We start from the raw sequence: 6,000 nt of genomic DNA, 5'->3' as shown, positions 1-6,000 counted from the left end.
TAGCGTGAATTTTACTTCTTTATACTGTGCAATGCTAGTTTAAGAACCTTTTTTAATGTTTATTTATTTTGAGAGAGAGAGATCGTGTGAGAGACAGCATGAGTGGGGGAGGGGCAGAGAGAGAGGGAGACACAGAAGTTGAAGCAGGCTCCAGGCTCTGAGCTGCCAGCACACAACCCGATGCGGGGCTCAAACCCACAAACCATGAGATCATGACCTGAGCCAAAGTCAGATGCTTAACTGACTGGGCTACCCAGGCGCTCTTGTGCAATGCCACTTTTAAATGCAGACTATTAGACCAGGAACAGAGCCCTCCTGAGCACAGGACTCCGTGTGGCTGCCATGACTTTATGCATTTCAGACAGTAATATCAGGCTTCTGACATTTACAGTGTTTCTCCTGTGGGAAGTTATGGACGTTTTTGACTCACAGGGTCCACCTTTGGAAGACTATAATGATAGCTTCATTAGAGAGAGAGAGAGGAGTCAGCAAGAAAAATGTTTCCCTTGCATTTCTTGAAGCTGTAAATGTCACTGCTCATTGTAAGGAAATGTTTCCAGGGCCAGCGCTGATAAACCAATCAGGCGACTTCAGGTGAAGACATTCATAAACATGTTTGAAACTTGCCTGGCAGTTTTTAGGCCAGAGGCTGAGGAAATGACTTCCTTGGGAGAGAAGGAGAGAACAAAGACACCACTCTTCCAGCTAGGAAAGGCTGGGGAACTGGACCTCACTGGGGAGAGCACTTTTCTTTCTAGAGGCTGCACTGGACAGAGTTAAGACTGCTGGCTGCCTTTTCTCTCCATCTTTCCCTGTCACATGGAATCTGGTGTAATATGCCTTACATAGAACGAATGTTCTGCCCACTGGTGCCTCTTCTTTGCTCATTCATAAAACTAGCATTTACAATCCTCATAAGAACTTTATGAGGCTTGTGCTATCTGCCCCCCTTTTCCTGGTAAGTGAACTGAAACTTCAAAGGATGATGTGATTGATAGAAGTCACCCAGCCAGAGTGGACTGCCCTGAGCCTAGAGGCCAGGTCTGGCTGGCTCCGAAGTGTACCCTTGCCTTCAAGGTCTCCCTGCCTCTGGGTATCATCCTGAGCCCTGAAGCCAGGTACTGAATCAGCATCACAGTGCTGGCTGCAGGTCTATCTGCTGGTCTCACAGGGGTCGAGGATTTTATTAAATACCAAATGTATACGCACATGCGCGCGCGCACACACACACACACGTAATGTATACTCTAAAAGAGAAATCTTCAAAATCTGAGCACATTCTGTTGACTGGCCTTCATGATACCAAATCTCTACCCCTGAAAGTATATTTGATTTTTGGAAATGGAAGAAAATAATTTGGAGTCTATGATACTGTGATTTATAATGAGAAATATATATTTGGTCTTCATCCCCAGTCCCTGACATAGGCTCCTAAAGCCCTTATAAATTCTTTAAAAAAATTTTTTTTAAATTTATTTATTTTTGAAAGACAGAGAGAGACAGAGCGCAAACGGGGGAGGACCAGAGAGAGAGGGAGACACAGAATCCGAAGCAGGCTCCAAGCTCTGAGCTGTCAGCACAGAGCCCAACGCGGGGCTCGAACTCATGGACCATGAGATCATGACCTGAGCTGAAGTCGGACGCTTAACCGACTGAGCCACCCAGGCACCCCTAGCCCTTATAAATTCTTAACTAATCTGAACACTAGAAGCATCTTTTGTTCTAATGAGGTGGCCTTGGGCAGGGTCCTCGATGGCTCCTGGATGGGGACTGGTCACCAGAAAGACCAAGCCATGATTAGAAGCTTGGAATTTTCAGCAGCCTTCCCCACTTCTCTAGAGAGGGGAAGGGGTTGGAAATGGAGTTAATAATTAATCCTTCTTGGGGCGCCTGGGTGGCTCAGTTGGTCGAGTGTCCAACTTTAGCTCAGATCATGATTGTGCACTCTGTGAGAGCCCCGCGTCAGGCTCTGTGCTGACAGCTCAGAGCCTGGAGCCTGCTTCAGATTCTGTGTCTCCCTCTCTCTCTGCCCCTCCCCTGCTCATACTCTGTCTCTCTCTCTCTCTCAAAAATAAACATTAAAGATTTTTTAAATAAAAAAAATTTAATCATGCTTATGTGAGGAAACCTTCATAAAATCCCAATAGTACACAGCTCAGAGAGCTTCCAGTAGGTTAAAGCATCCATGTATCGGGAGAGTAACATACCCCAACTCCACAGAGACAGAAACTCCTGTGGTTGGGACCCTCTCAGACCTCACCTCATGTATCTCTTCATCTGTCTGGTCATCTGTATCCTTTATCATCCTTTAAGAAACTGGTACATTTAAGTTAAGTGTTTCCCTGAGTTCTGTGAATTGTTCTACCCAATTAATTGAACACGAGGAGGGAGATCATGGGAATGCCTGATTTATAGTCAGGTCAGACAGAAGCTGGGGGTAACCTGGGACCTACTAGTTGTGATTGGCATCTGAGGCAGAGGACCGCCTCGTGGGACTGAGCCCTTGACCTGTGGGATCTGTCGTTGTCTCTGGGATAGTCAGGGATCTGACTCTCCTGGGAGATAGTATCAGAATTGCGTTTCATTGTAGGACCCCCAGTCACAGAGAATTGCCAGCTGGGTGTCCCAGAGAAACTTCCTTACATTTGGTGATCAGATGTGTCAGAAGTGTTTTGTGGGAAAGTAAAGGGAAAGACTTAGGTTCTGCCTCTACAGAGCCTGATAATTCAGTGGATTAAGTGAGCTGTGAATTTATTTAGTGGGCAGAGTGGTAAAGGGAGGGAATGGCAGAATGAAGGTGTGTATGGATGGATGTGTCCATGTGTTTTACTGCCTGCCCTGAGCCACACACCCTGGCTGGTGCTGCTGTGTTCATCTTCCACTCGTCTATGGCCACACTACAATGTGGGTATTATTATCCCCATCTTCCAGGTCAAGGTCAAAAGAGGTAAAATTACAATTTTCCACCAGTTAGTAGCAAAATTGGGAGTGGAATCCAATTTGCTTTAAGGGAATGAGAACCTTTTTTTTTTTTTTTTTTTTGTCAAAAAACAAAAGATATAAAAAGAAAAAAGAAACTCATGGCTATAAAGCAAAGAGACGATTTTCTCATTTGGCTCCAACAACTGGCTCTGCAGATAATTTTAAACCAATGAATTTGAAAATGTTTGGGGAAATGGCAGCAATATTTTAATGATGGGAACGAACACTTCACGTAGCTGCTTCCGCTTTATTTTTGTTTCAAGTCAGAGAATTTCCTAGCCACATCTTGGATATCGCTCTTTAGAACCCCAGATCTTGACACTAGAACAAACCTCGGAGACCTTGTTCAGCACCCTCATTCCAGGGAGGCAAAAGTCAGCACCCGAGACGGGGGGAGGGGGGGAGACTTGCTCAAGATCACACAATGAATTTGTGCCAGAACCCTGACTAAAGAAACCCCAGGTGCTTCGGGCGCCTGGGTGGCTCGGTTGGTTGAGCTTGACTTCAGCTTAGGTCATGACCTCACAGTTGGAGAACTGGATCCCCATGTCAGGCGGGCCCTGTGCTGACAGCTCGGAGCCTGGAGCTCAGGTCATGATCTCCCGTTCTGTGAGTTTGACCCCTCAAGGAGGCCTGGGGCCTCCTTCGGATTCTGTGTCTCCCTCTCTCTCTGCCCCTCCCCCACTCGCACTCTCTCAAAAATAAATAAACATTAAAAAAATAATAAAAATAAAAATAAATAAATAAACCCCAGGTGCTTGGCAATGCAGCAGCACACAGCTTCCTCTCCACTTCTCGGTTCCTCACTCATACACCTTTCTAACCAGACCTTTCTATGTGTCAGACACTTAAAGTGCATTCCCTTATTAAGTCTTCAAGGAGACCTTATGAGTGAGAAGTATCATTCCCATTTCAGGGGTAATAAAACCAAGGCCCAGAGAAATTAAATAATAGGGCCAAGTTACAGAGCTAGGAAATCGAGGCCCTAGGACTTGAACCCAGGTCTGCCCACCTCCAGGTCCCATGTATTTAACACCCAGCACTGCCTCCTTTTGTCCAAGCTCCTTCTCCTCCTTCCTCTTGTGTCCCAAGGGGCCGAGGATAAGGCCCTGAAACCCACACTCCCTCCAGCCAGTCACTTCCCTTCTTTCCGCGTTTAGCAACACAAACAGCCTGTCCAGCCTGTCCTCCTCGCACGTTTGTTTTGTGTTTGTTTTGTCCGAGGCCTGTCTTATTCCCTGGGAACCCAGAGAAACAATGAGCTGTTACCCAAGCCCTCCGGGGCTCCGCCCCCATCCTGGACTGCTTCCTCAACTTCCCCTGCTCACGCTCATCCCCAGCAGAGACTGCACTGCAGCCCCTCCAGCTAGTCTACAAAGTGCGTCAATCACTTGTTTACTTGCTTTTCCTGCCCGGCTTTGGGGGTTCCGCTGGCTATTTCTTCTCTCTGGAAGTTCTCCTGAGGTGAGCTTTGATCTTCACAGAGGAAGAGGCAACGGGAAGATGATGAGAGATGCTAGGAGTCTATCAGCATCTGACTCATTCTGTGGGGGGAAAAAAGCCCTCTCTTAAAGCAAGCAAGTATGCTTATGAGAACTGCATCCTGGCCAGTATCTGGATGGGGGTCTCCCTTTTTTCTGGGATGGAGTTGGAAAAGGAGTAAAAATTCCACAAGGCAGAAGCCAATTCTCCAAAGCCATTCTACACTTAGCTTGCAGTAATACTCATTGAATAATAAACCAACATACAACCTTTTCACAAAAAGCCACGGCTGCAGACCGCCCCCCCCCCACGCCCCGCATTGGAGAGAGATGTTTTTAGACGTATATCTAAAAGGTTGGTTGTAAAAAAAAACAAAAAACAAAAAACAACCAAAAACAAAACAAAAACGTGCTGCCTTCAGGTCCTCAAAAATCCATATTAACGTGAAAATGTACCACTGGGTAAGGACAAGTAAATATTGAAATAAAATGTTAGGGTCCCAACAAGAAATGGAAGAGACACTCAAAATGGTTCGGCTGAAGAAAACTGCATATGGAACAATTCATAGAGGTGTGTGTGGAATTAAGAAAACACTAAGGGGTGGTGAGGTAGGGAGGGAGAGGGGGAGAAATATCCTTGACCTCTGTCTCTCTTTCCTGCCTTCTATTCTCCTAACAGTGCTTCCCATTGACAGAATCCAGCTAAAAGCCAAAGAATAGAGGCGCCTGGGCGATGTAGTCTGTAGAAATCAGCCTCTGGGGCACAGAGCAAGGTGGACAGGGCAGAGAATGCATCAGGAAAGGCAAACGGAGAATACACAGCCTCCTACATCATACCTTCTCACTAATAGCCTAGGGGGTGGCTCTGGGTTGCTTTTCTATGCAGAGCAGTCTTTCATGGAATCCAGGTTCATACAACAGGATTCCAAGTGCTGTGAAAACAATTTATTAAAGTGGTCTGAGAAACCTGTGTTGCGCTGCTGGTTGAGTATTTTGCTATTCCTGTTACCTCTTGATTAGGGCTCTGAGAGAGGGAGAACCTTATGTCCTTTTTCATAGTTCCCTCTGTTTGAGACTCAGAGAGTACATATGAACATATATGATTTCATGGCTTCACAGGGTGGCTTAGCTTGGTATGTAAATTTTTATTGTAAAGTGTACAATATGTATGGAAGAGTATTTTAGATACATGTAGAGTTGAAAATATATTACATTTAACACCTCTGTACTTACAACAGAAATTAATAGAACAGTGACCAGTGCCTCAGAAGTCTGCCAAATATCCCTTTCTAAATAAAACCTCCAACCTCTTCCCCAGAGGTAACCATTATCTTGACTTTTGTGCTAATCATACTCTTGGTTTTCCTTATAGGTTTACCACCTAGGTATATTTTTCTAAATAACAAGTATTGCGTAGAAGCATAAATCTAGCTGAGAATGAAAGAGCGATGTTGGAAGGCAGCCAGGAGAAGATAAACTAAACAGTCCTTGGTCAGTCTGGTTTCAGTTCCCTCAAGTATCTACTTACAACAGCCTC

The sequence above is a fragment of the Panthera tigris genome, chromosome B2 (genome assembly GCF_018350195.1).
Source record: "Panthera tigris isolate Pti1 chromosome B2, P.tigris_Pti1_mat1.1, whole genome shotgun sequence".
Taxonomy (NCBI): Eukaryota; Metazoa; Chordata; class Mammalia; order Carnivora; family Felidae; genus Panthera; species Panthera tigris.
The sequence above is the reverse complement of the archived record's forward strand: the minus strand, read 5'-3'. Positions refer to the sequence as shown.